Below are 13,541 nucleotides of genomic sequence, written 5' to 3'. Positions count from 1 at the left end.
TAGTCTCAGGGACTCATTAGTCTGAAGCAGGAAGGATCACTTGAACCCAGAAGTTCGAGGCTAGCTTAAGGCAATACGTTGAGAAACCCCCTCAAAAGGAAGAGTCAGGCAATAGTGTCTCAAGCCTGTACTCCTAGCTACTCAAGAGGTTTAGAGCTGAGACCTAAGTTCAAAGCCACCCTGAGCAAGAAAGTAAGATTCCTATCTACAATTAACTACCCCCAAAAAAGCTGGAAGTGGAGCTGTGACTCAGTGGTAGAGCGCTAGCCTTGAGGACAAAAGCTCAAGGATGGTACCCAGGCCCTAAGTTCAAGCCCCAGGACTGACACAGGAGAAGTAGGTCTCCTTCCCCTGCATCACATTTCTCCAATGGCTAACCCTACCACCACCCCCATCATGTGGTCTCATAGAGCATCCTCAGCAGCACTCAAGTTCCTCCTGAACTCATTCTTGGTCACCTTAACAAAGACTTGGGACTGGGACAGTATTCTTTGGCCATCCTGCTTACAGCAGCCATACAAGTTTAGGGGGGAAATCTACTGAGTTGTGTTTGGAACTCAGTTTCAATTGGTTTGTCACTTGAAATGTGCAGTCCAGTAACAGACCAGGGTCCGTAACAGAACTAGTCCTGGTGCTGGCCCCTGGGGTTGCCTTGTGCCCCATGCACTAGTCCCCATAAAGGGCTCATTTTGGTCTTAATGGCATTTTCATAAGCCCTGAGAACTTAACAAATAAATGCCTTAAGGCTGGTCTGGCCCAGCCCAGCCTTCAAGGAAGAAGGCCTTCCCCAGCATTCCCTAAGAGCCAGAGCAGGCCACCCAAGCCAGCTCTTCCAGGGAGGAGAGCTCACCACAGCCCAAGGAAATAAATCCATCTCATTGTAGGACAGCCTGGATTCTCAGCCTCTCCCCGGGGAGCACTTCAGCTTTGCCTGCCTGTGCGGGTTACCACTTCTTGCTCTGTTTGTTTATGCCTTGCCTTGTGGCAGAAAGGCTTTCAGGTGACTTACAAGGGTACTTAAAATATGGCAAAATAACATAAATTAAAAGTGAAGTGAAAGGAAATAAATGTTTAACCATTGTGGACTGCAAGATCCCAATTGTATACTGAAAGGCGGCAGAGCACTTAGGAGGTCACATTTTGGAGACAGAGGGCTTGGATTCAAATGCTGCCTAGGTCGTGTGACATGCCAAGGCCTTTGTATCTTTTTATGCTTTGGCTTCCTCATCTGTAAGACAGGGGTAAGTCAGAGGGTTGTGAGAACCTAGGAAGTAGACATTACATTACAGTGTATAATACATACATAGGGTATACTTAAATATACTTTCACATATATGCCTGTACAAATATACAGAAAGCCAGGCACACAAGGGATATACACGTATGCATTACCAGTATTAAATTCTTGGAACAATACAGAAAGTTTTGATTATTTAAAGAATATTTCAGTTACATAGACATTCACGGCATATAAAATGAAAACAGAAAATTCAAAACACACACATAGTATAATGTCATTTTTACTTTTTAAGAAGTATGCTGTGACAGCAAGGGAAGGGGTCACATTGTCCAAAAAGAAATGTACTCTTTACCTCATTTATCTAATTGCAATCCCATCACCGTTTTTTGTTTTTTTTTAATCGGTCATGGGGCTTGAACTCTGGGCCTGGGCGCTGTCCCTCAGCTCTTCAGCTCAAAGCTAGCACTCTACTACTTGAGCCACAATGCCACTTCTGGTTTTCTGAATAGTTTATTGGAAATAGTTTCACAAACTTTCCCATCCTGGCTGGCTTTGAACCGCAGTCCTCAAATCTCAGCCTCCTGAGTAGCTAGGATTACAGGTGTGAGCCACCAGCACCTGGCTCCCCTTTATAATAACAACAAAAAATGTTAAGTATTCTATGCAGAAGTTAGATCCAAAATATACTGGGACATGATTAATTATACAGGACTCACAGCAAGGCATGCACACACAGTGAGACCAAAGGAAGATATTCTTAGGAGAAGAACAAAAAGGCACAATGCCTATGTGCATCTGATCATATAAAACAACATTTACCAAAATGAACTCCAGAAAATGAAAATAAGAGGTTTTTTTCTTTTGTTGCTATTTTTGTTTTCTTTTCTGTCTTGTTTGTTCATTTATCTGTCTTTGGGAGGGTAAGAAGACACAGAAATGCAGAGACAAGGGGTGCACAAATGCAGCAGTGGTACTCACTAGACAGTGTACTGAAAATAAACTACATGACTGGTGGATGGGGAGAGCAGAGAAAAACTGGAAGACGTAAAGGGAAGGCGTGATGTTGTCCAAAAAGAAACGTACTCTTTACCTGACTTACGTAACTGTAACCCCTCTGTAAATCACCTTTACAATAGCAATAAAATATACATATAAAAATATCATTATTAAGACTAGTTATCTCAGAAGAAGATTACTGGTGATTTTTACTTATCTTTGCTTGTATAGTCTCAATTTTGTACAGGAAAGTAAGAAAGCAAGCTAAGAAAAAAAGCAAGGGGAAGACAAAAGTGGAGAATGGAATGACGCTAAAATGCACCCCGCAATGGCCTATTCAACTCCTGTGTGTGGGCTAACAATTTGTCCCTAAGCTTTCCTGCAGCCCAAATGAAAAGGAGACTATGTTCCATACACAGTTTCCAGTGCCCATAAGATTAAAAACCAACCTGTTTCTCAAGAGAATTACAACTATTCTGGGTACTAAATTCAGACAGGAATATCTCCTGGCCGGGGAGGTGGGGGTGGGGGGAGACACAAAAGAGAACACAGTGTGAGGGAATGAGCAAATATCCCAGCCAACATCTCCATTAATAGTGACAACAGTGAGCCCCATGAGCAGTTTCTGTGACCAGCCCTCAATGTAATATTCAGATGGCATTGCACCAAAACACAAGTCAGGAAAAGACATCCTGACCAGGAGGGATCTGAAAGAGACAAATTGGGGTGCTCAGTTTGCTGCCTACTCCATTAAGCACATTGTGGAGAATCTACCAGATTCCACAACCACCTTCCTCCTTGCTTCATTGTTTCTACAGTGTCTGATGGACCTTGCATGGTAGCACTCTGCTCAGACTGTGGCTCTCCATTGCTAGCTGAGCTTATGCCAATGATCTTCAGCAGAGAATAGAGGGAGACCTTCTACTGTTATTGTGCTCATTTAGGTATAACCTCAACTTGTTTAGTAATTCTTGTTGCACAGGACTGCTTCACTGTCAGGAAGTCTAGAATCTTCTAGAATATCTACCTCCATTTAAAACCAGCCTGTTGCCAGGCACCGCTGGATCACTCCTGTAATCATAGCTACTCAGAAGACTGAGATCTGAGGATCATGATTCAAAGCCAGCCCAGGCAAGAAAGTCCAATGAGACTCACATCTCCAATTAACCATCCCAAAGCAGGAAGTGAAGCTGTAGCTCATGTGGTGCCAGCCTTGAGCAAAAATGCTTAGTGACAGTACCCAGGCCCTGAGTTCAAGCCCCAGTACCAGCACACACATACACACACTCTCATATACCACCTATCACTTTTACAGTTAGTCCAATTCCAATCCTGAACAGTAACTTAAATCAGGCCTTTGCCCCTACAGACTTGTGAGATTGATTTTTTTTAATGCTACATGTTCCTAGTTCTTTTACTGATTTCTCATAACGACATGGGTTTCTGACCACTCTGCAGCCTCTCCAAATCCTTCTAATTTGTCAGTGTCCCTTCCTAAAGCAGACTGACTTTTGATGAGACAAATGAAAAAAACAGATGTCCAAGTGTTGTGAGAGCTTCTCAACGTGGGGGTTATAAATACATACCCGCCAAGGCCTGTCAGGCTCTGAGCCGCAGGACCCACGGTACAGACTGGAGTTCAAAACACCAGGTGGCTCTTGAGTCTGAAAGGAACTCCCCAGGTGTTTGCAAGGAACACATTTGGAAAGAGATCCACCTAGGAGACCCAGGGCAGAAACTGCAGAATGTGTAGATTTGGAGAAAATTAAGAGTAACCAGAGGAGGAGGAGGAGAAGAACATGGAGACTCAGGTGTTTTTAGAAACCAATGGGCAAGAGAGTTTTCCAGGAAAGAAAGGAGGTGAGCCACGTCCCACGCCTTAAAGGTCAAGATAAGATTTAAATTGAGTCTTTGGATTAAACCACAAGGAAGTCACAGGTGACCTTGACAGGGAGCTTCAGGAGTGATGGGGACACAAGCCAGATGGCCTCAAGTTGTGGAGTGCAGAGGGAGGTGAGAAAGTGGAGATAAGCAAGTGCAGGCAACTTCCAGAAAGTGTGAAGACAAGTAGTAGGGAAGAGAGAGAGGACCTAGCAGGAAGGTGACTTGGGACCCAAGAAGGGGTTTTCCATTGTTCCTTATAAGATAAGGTTATTTGACCATTCCTAAATGTCAATAAGAAGGTGTCAGAAGAGGAAAGAGGAGGAGGACAGATAAAACTACCATTATAAACTTGGCAGTCAGGTGGTCTGAAAGTCTCTGTGGTCTCAAGGAAATCGGAAGTCACACCACCTGCTGAGGATGAGGGAGGGGCTGGAGGTTTGTGGACAGGCGAAGCTGGACACCCTGCTTTCTGAAAACACAATGTCCTGGGAAGAACTAAAGGCCTTTCTGAAATTAGTAACTAGATATCTATAGGAAAGAGTAGCAAGCCAGGTGTTGGCTCACGCCTGACATCCTAGCTACTGGGGGGCTAAGATTCAAGGGTGCAAGGTTCAAAGCCAGCACAAGGCAGCAAAGTGCATAAGAATCTATCTCCAATTAAGTAGAAGCATGGTTCACATGGTAGAGTGCTACCCTTGAGTACAAAAGCTCAGGGACAGCACCCAGGCCCTGAGTTAAAGCAGCCCACAGTCATGGGACATACACATACATACACAACAGCCCATGTAGGCCTAGACAAAGAGACAGAGTGGTTATTCTAGAATTAAGGATGTTTTCCAGGCTTTGGGACAAAAGGTACAGGAGGGAAGAAACAAGACAACGAAAAAGCAGTGAGGACAGGTCAGTTGTGTCAGAGGAAATGGAAAAGCCAGGAGGTTGTAGTTACCCTGGGTAACACAATCTCCATGAGCCCATGCAGCTACTTCCATCGCAGTTTGAACTGATTCAGATCAGTAACCTTTAACTCCAGGTCCCGTACTCCTGCTGGCTTCAAAACATGATCCTCAGATCTCAGCCTCATGAGTAGCTAGGATTACAGGCATGAACCTCTCTGGTACCCAGCTCCAGCCTGGATTGTTTTGCTGGTTATTTTGGAGATGGAGAAATCTTGTTGTCCTTGTTGGCTTTGAGCCATACTCTTCCAAGTTTTAGTCTCCAGCTTTCTTTTTTTTTGCTGGTTGTGGGGCCTGAACTCTGGGCCTGGGCGCTGTTCCTCAGCTCTTCAGCTCAAGGCTAGTGCTCTACCACTTGAGCCACAGCACCACTTCCGGCTTTTTCTGCTTATGTGGTGCTGAGGAATCAAACCCAGGGCCTCATGCATGCAAGGCAAGCACTCTACAACTAAGCCACCTTCCCGGCCCCCCAGCTTCCTTTTTAAATAGACCGTGTGGACTGGGAAGGTGGCTCAGTGGTAGAGTACTTGCCTAGCATGCATAAGGCCCTGGGTTCGATTCCTCAACACCACATAAGCAGAAAAAGCCGGAAGTGGTGCTGTGGCTCAAGTGGTAGAGTGCTAGCCTTGAGCTGAAGAGCTGAGAGAAAGTGCCCAGGCCAAGAGTTCAGGCCCCAAGACCAACATAAATTAAATAAAATAAATAAAGAGTAGAGCATGTATATTATGCTGTTATGCATAGCCCTCTTCTAAATACCTTAATAATCACTGACTTAGCATCTTCATAACAAGCTTCAGAGGAAAGCAAGACAAAGAAAAGCAATCTGCCATCGGTCACATTGCTTGCAGGGGGTTAGGGGAAAGCAGGTGTTTGAAATAAAACCATCTGATATCAGTTTGAAACTCTTGGTCAGCACCTGATTCTCAGGTCTACCAGTGTGAGCTGTGGCCTAGAGCCACTGTACTACTTAGCACCTCTAGCACAGCTTAGAGGACAGACGATGGCCAGATGACTCACGTCCCAGGATGGGAAATTGTACCCAGAGCTGACCTGGGACACTGGCCTCTCCAGAAGGGTCAGTTGTGTCTGAGTTGACCACATTCTCACTTCAGAAATGGAAATTAGTTCACTCTTAATGACCCTTGATTCCTAGCCACAGCTTGCTTGCATGACTTAGAGCAAGTGGTAATTACCCACCTGAACATGCTTTAGCATGACGGACTGGAGGTAATGGCACCCACCTGATCAGCTTGTTGTGGAGATTTAAAAAGATGTAGCTGGGAGGAAAGCAGCTGGCACAGAACCAATGCTCAATGTACAACTTTTTATTCTGTTGCTTTTGCAATGCTGGGGCTCAAGCCTAGGGACTCTCATAGGCTAGGCAAGTGTTTTACCCTAACCTACAGGTATGTTGTTGTTGTTGGTAGTATGTATGTGTGGCTTGAACTCAGGACCTCATGGTCTTGCTTGGCTTTTTCAGGAATGGCTATCTTCCACTTGAGCCACACCTCCACGTCCAGTTTTGTGATGGACATTGGCCATAGAGGAGTGTCATAGAACTTTTCAACCTGGGCTGGCTTCAAACTGTAATCCTTCTCCGCCTCCTTAGTAGCTAGGTTAAGAGGTGTGAACTAGGATCCTCAGATCTGCCTCCCAGAGGCATCCTTTCATTTTCCATGCTTCTAGAACCCAGCTCACCTGTTTGACCTCAGATAGGATGGCTCAAGGGATCCCAGGTCCCTGGACAGAATGTCAAGAGATGCGACTGCTCTGGAAAAAGCTAGAGACCATGGGGACAGACCTACATAGTGCATAGCATGTGTCCAGAGACTTGCTCCTTCTCCTCAGCATTATTTACCTACATCTTCAGGTCAGGCCTCCCCCTTACATACACTGTGGTTAAACCCTCCAAGTTGGGCAAGGAAGTCCAGATAAACCCAAATCCCCTAAAGACTTTCCTCTCCCAGGGTTCTTTGAAGGGGTGAAAATACCTGTACATAGGGAACACCAGCAGATGTCATTTATTTTCCTTAGGAAAACAAAACAAAACAAAAAAAAACCTTGTGACAAGACCTCACCCCAAATGCTATTAAAGAAAATGGGTCACAGTTGGGGGAGGCTTTGTCATCGATGGAAGATCCGCCCTGAGGAAGGAAACAAACGGTGCCAATAAAGGAGGGAGCTGAAGGTATAGTGGGGGGGGCCTCAAAGCCCACAACTAAGGCTCAGTTCCTTCAACATTTACTCAGGCTAAGGTGAGGGGTGCCCTTCCTTGAGATCTCCAGGTCTAGAGATGGCCCTAGAGTGAAGGCAGAGGAAGGGATTCAGGATCTCAAAGGTAGTCTGATGGACAGGAATCAAATGGGTTTGTTGAGAAGTGTATTCGGGCAGAAATAATTTGGAATACTCATAGAATAAAAGATTATTGGTTAAGGCCAGGCACCGGTGGCTCATGACTGTAATCCTAGCTACTCAGAAGAGGCTGAGATCTGAGGATTGTGGTTCAAAGCCAGCCCGGGCAAGAAAGTCCGTGCGACTCTTATCTCCAATTAACCACCAGAAAACTGAAGTGGCACTGTGGCTCAAAGTGGTAGAATGCTCACCTTGAACAAAAGAGCTCAGGGATAGCACCCAGGCCCTGAGTTCAAGCCCCACAACCGACAAAAAAAAAAAAGATTATTGAGTGGACAAATATACTTTCAGGACACAATACTATTACTAATACTAGTACAAGCTCTGTAAGAATATTTCTTTTGGCATTTGGAGCAAGAATGGTCTTCCCCAGGAATAAATAGTCCTGCCACTACAGGTCAGTATCCCTGACCCCTGTCCTCTAAATGCCATTAGGTTACCCTATACATACACTCATGTGCGCGTGCGCACACACACACACACACACACACACACACACACACACACACACACACACACACTTTAGCTCGTCATATTATGGATTCTCTTTAGACATTCCTATTCTGAACTTGGAAGTTTAGTCCAACGGGCACCAAATGAAAGAAAGAAATCTAAACCCATTCTGCACATTCTCAGGAGGAGAACTGGAAATCAAACAGGAGGCATTTAGGGTCTGCTGGGACATAATCCTCCCATATCAGAACACTTGTGGAGGTGGAAAGGAGAGAACTGTCCACTCTTGTGGGCAGCTGATGAAGGAACAGAAAATGCAGCGGACTTTTTGGAAGTAGGGGTGGAACTCAGGGTCTTACTCTTGCTTAGCTTACTTGCAGAGCTTTTGTTGTTAACTGGAGATGGAGTTGTAGGCATTTTTTCCTCCAAGCTGGCATCAAACTATGATTGTATGGATCACAGCCTCCTAAGGAGCTAGGATGACAGGAGTGAGCTATCCAGAGGATAGCTGTCCCCTACTGGGACAGTAGGTTTTCAACTTGGAGAAATGATCCTGAGGAGGCTACAGTAGAGTAGAATGAATGAAGTGAGGACAGGAGCTGTGGAGATGCGGTTTGGGCAGGCCGTGCTTCAGGCAGAGGGAACTGACCCAGAGCTTGGCTTGTATAAGGGACGGGAAAGAGACCAGCTTGGAGAGAGTTTGGCAAGTCAGATGAGGAGCAATAGAGGTGAAGTCAGACATAAGTAGGAGCTATGGCACGCAAGACCTAGCAAACCTGATTGAGAATCCATCCTGGAAATCTCCAAAGCCTGCTTGCTTTCCCCAAAGCTCTTCATATCATTTTGTCTCTAATCCACTAGCTACTTCTTAATTTTGATGCTAGTCCTGGGCTTGAACTCAGAGCCTGGGCTCTGTCCCTGAGCTCTTTTGCTCAAGGTTAACACTCTACCACTTAAGCCACAGTTCCACTTCCAGCTTTTGGGGTAGTTAATTGGAAATAAGAGTCTCATGGATCTTCCTCCCTGGCTTCCAACCACAATACTCAGATCTCAGTCTCCTAAGCAGCGAGGATTACCGGCATGAGCCATCAGCTTCTGGGCAGCTTTCACTAATTACTCCCCAGTATTTAACAAGCTGCTTGCACACAACAAGAGTGCATAACAAATTAAAGACCACAGGATGAAGATAATTAGAGCTATGATATGGCTGAAAATGGACATCTCCCAAAGACACCCACTACTTGTCATTCCTGATACCAATGAATGTATATTAGGAGGGGGGAGGGTAAAGTGTATGCTGGTGAGATTAAGGATCTTGAGCTGCAAAACTCAGACTGGATGATGTTGATGGACCCTAAATACAATCAGAGGTATGCCTACAGGATGGAAGCAGGGAGAGGTCAGATCAGACAGAAGAGTTTGTGAAGCCACACAAAAACAAAAGCACAGATTGGAGCATGAAGCCATAAAGCAAGGAACCCCTTGGGAGACGCAGGGGATAGATTGTCCCTTGTAACCTCTGGTAGAAGCATGACTCTTGATTTCAAACTTGCTGGAAGACCAGAACCTGGTCTAGAAGTAAATGAACAGGAGGGAACACTAGCCGCCATATCAGGGACTCCAGTCCACAGGGATCCAAGGGATCCTACTCCCTAGAGTGTAGAAACTGAGGCTAGGAATCTTCTGTATTCCCAGGGGTCCAGGGAACTCCAGATGAAGGACCCTTAAGGGAATTGGTGACTGCTGGGTTGGTGCCACACAGAGAAATAACAGCTGGCAGGAGGATTATCACTGTGTCAGCCCAGCAGAGTTAGAAAAGCAGGGAAGCCTTTAAAGTGTGCCCTGTTCAGTGTGCCTCTATGTTACAAATGAGGAAACTGAGGCCTGAAAGGCTGAGCAAACTGTCCCAAAGCGGATGCTCCCCGAGCTGTCACCGAGTGAGAATATTTGGCCTTCACTAGAGGACACCTGCCACGTTCAAGTATGCTAACGTCAGTGGAAAACAATTCATGATTTTAATGGGAAAAAAATGTTCCTAATGAAAAATGACTGTATAAAATATTTCTATGAGTAGAAGAGTAAGCTTCCCTTAACCGCAATTAGGACAGCTTACTTTCCCAAAATGTCAGTAAAATGAGGTATGACTGGTTGACACGTCACCCAGGGAGAAAACTTAAGAGACTTAATTCCAAAGAGATCGGAAAGGGTGAGTCCAGGCATGGACCAATGGCTTTACACAGATTGGGTAAGTGCAAGGATTACTCGATCATAATCACTGCTCAAATAAACCTGCATTCAGGGGGCAGGAGGAGACCTCTCTGTTGCCCAGGGAAGCTGACATCAGGCAGAAAGGCCACCATGCCAGTCCCCAGAATGATGGAGACGCCACACAAGCTGGATGGCCATAACCCTGCTCACTGCCCTGGAAGTCACTTCCTACCTGGGCTCAGCACCTGGTTTATGGGGTCTCCCAGACAGCTCCTTGGGTGGCCAGCAGGACCACTTCGGCAGTGTGCCAGTCATGTGTGGTTCCCCTCCATTAGCATCTCTGCCATGGCAGGCACGTCACTTCACTACTCTGAGCATTGACTTCATCTCCTGCAAAATGTGGACAGTAATATTCCTTCCCTCTTCTTTCCTTCCTTCCCTCTTTGTTTCTGAGTTAAGGAGTAAACACTCATCTGCAAAAGGCCCTGAAGTGCCTAAACCATTTTTATGAAGTTATATAGAACCGGCTGACCCAGAGTTGCTGCCATCAACCGATGATTCGGGCCTCTGGAGAGAATGACAAATTGCTCCGGACAGCTGGAAATCATACACAGCCTTGTAGAAACATTGAGCTCTGGTATTAATGCCAAGAATACAGTATTAATAAGTCATTAATAATTAATGAGTCTGGATAGTAAGTAAATATCAATAAATGTTACACCCCTAAAGAGTGACATCTCAGTCACAGTCATCATCATCAGGACTATCATGGCAGCTAACACGTTTTGAACACTATGTTCACAGCCCAAGTCTGTTCTAGGACCTTGAAGTGTAGGGTCTTAAGCTGGGGACTTGGGACAATGGCAGTAATCATGGTGGTAGAGAGGGTAACCATGAAACTGAGTCACTCTACTTTTTTTTGGGGGGGGGGGCCTGAACTCTGGGCTTGGGCGCTGTCCCTCAGCTCTTCAGCTCAAGGCTAGCGCTCTACCACTTGAGCCACAGCGCCACTTCTGGCTTTTTTCTCTTTGCTTTATGTGGTGCTGAGGAATCGAACCTAGGGCCTCAGGCATGCAAGGCAAGCGCTCTACCACTGAGCCACCTTCCCAGCCCTCTACTATTTTGAGAGGAGGGGGAGGGGACGGTTCCAAGAATGGCTGCAGTTATCTTTTGCTCTTGTTGTATCCCCAGCACCTAATCTAGATCTTTGCACGTAGTAGATATTCAGAAAAAGAGAAGTCAGTCTAAATGCAAGGAATATGCACTCCCTGATCTCTAGGGGCATATTTGGGCTTGAGTTTAGTGAGTTCAATTTAGCTCTTCCTCCATGAACCATTTCCCACCAATTCTTCACCCTATAGAGAAGATTCCCATTGTGAGTCATGTTGGCCTTGCCCTAGAACTTGGGTAATCCTTGGCATCATCAGAATCTCATAGTCTGTGCTGTGCAGACACATATCCACGTCTGTTGGTCCCAGAACGGGAACCAGGCCTTTTCAACAGGAGCCAAGACCTCTCTGCATTCATATTGTCACCCGGAATGCCCAGGGCTCAGGAGACTACTGCCTCCTGCATGGGCCCCCTCAGCTGAGATCTGATTTTCTCATCATCTGGATAGTCTCAGCAACTCACAGAAAAGGGATGAACCAAGCTGACCTTTCTGGAGGTTTGTTTAAAGCAGAACAATGTTTGTCTTGTCCAAACACTATGAATTACTCCAGAGGATCCTGTCCAGTTTTACAATCCACAGCTACAAATGGCTTACATAAATAGGGACTCCCCTGCCCCCCCTCTGTACCTTATGGCATCTCTCCCCCCACATACTTTCTTCCATTCTTTTAGGCTATCCCTCTCCTTCCTCTCATCCCTCCCAGCCCACCTTCTTTCCTCTCAGCCCCACTGTGGCTAAAAGAGGCAGGTGCTGGTTATTCTGGACCACAGCTTGCACCTGGGTTATTGCTGGCATAGATTTCCCTGGCAGACAGCTTTGCCATGCTAAGGGGGCCTCTGGGTACAGTTGTACTGTGGGGGAAGGGTACGACACAGTGTTAGGTCCAGCTGTGAAAGCATATTGGTAAGAGGAGGCCCCTAGGTTTGGGGGTTCGGTGCATCATCCCTCGGCCCACTGAAACCATTCCTCATCTGGCTGGGTGGTCAGCTGCAGTCCTTTTGCTGCAGTCTCATTGGGCTGCACATTCTCGGAGATCCCAGTCTATCCCCTAAAAGTAGACCCCAGCCACTGGGCCACCAGTCTGGGGAGCTAACAGAAAAGATGGTTTTGTGGAGCAAAACGAGCTATGGATAACAAGGCAAGGCTCTTGGGTCTGGGAGAAAGGAGCCTACTGGGGAAAGAGGCTTTTGGACTGCATTTCCCCCAAATATGGTCTCTGTACCAGGTGTGTCAACATGTTTTGGGAAACTTGTTTAAAATGCAGTCTTTTGGCTGGGCCCTTCTCTAGGAATGTGTGATGCTCAAAAGTATGAGAATTATTACTCTGTCGTGGAATCTGCTTTAGCTAAAGTCCTTACAATCTGGACAACAGCTCTAGAATCTCAGCACAGTAGCCAGTACAATGGCTCTAGAATTCTCAGCGCCAGGACCTGTTACAATGGCTCTAGAATCTCAGCTTTACCACCTGAACAATGGCCCCAGAGTGTCAGCATCACTGTCTGTACAATGGTTCTCAAATCTCAGCCTGTACAAAGAATGGCTCTAGAATCCCAGCCTCGCCACCTGTAGAGTGGCTCCAGAATCTCTGTACAGTGTCTCTAGAATTTCAGCCTTACCACCTAAACCATGTCCACAGAATCTCAGCATGTCCTCCTACACAATGGCCCCTGAATCACACCATGGCCAGCTATGCAATGGTTACAGAATCCTCAGCATCACCATCTGCACAATCAATAGCTCTAGAATCTTTGAAAGCAGCTTGAGAGAGGAGCTGGATACCAGAATCCTGATGCATACTGAAGAGAAAATGTGGGGTCACTAACACTCCAAAGAGAGGTGTTGGTGAACACTTGAGATGCCTGGGGAGTGTGGCTGCAGGACTGGCAGTTGGAGGTGTGAATACAGTGTGGGTTCCTTCTACTAAGGGCCAAATGTGATCTCATTTTATCCTTGTTTTGCAAATAAGGAAACTGAAGGGAGAGTGACTTCCACTCACCAGTTAGATGGAGCTAAAGGATTCCATCTCCCAGACACACCCTGGAACACCCTTGTGGACCTTTGGAGAAACTCCCCCTTCCTCCCTGAGCTTAATTGGCCATTCCAGTCTCTGAAGGAGCTGACCTCCAGGACCACACCTCTTTTTCTTCCTCCAACCAGTGTTGCACCTGACCTAGGCAACCCAAGGCCAAATCTGCTGGGCCAATGTGGACACACAGCTTTAATC

Source organism: Dipodomys spectabilis, unplaced genomic scaffold (assembly GCF_019054845.1).
Source record: "Dipodomys spectabilis isolate Male_0828 unplaced genomic scaffold, ASM1905484v1 ptg000004l, whole genome shotgun sequence".
Lineage (NCBI taxonomy): Eukaryota > Metazoa > Chordata > Mammalia > Rodentia > Heteromyidae > Dipodomys > Dipodomys spectabilis.
This window is presented reverse-complemented; position numbering follows the sequence as displayed.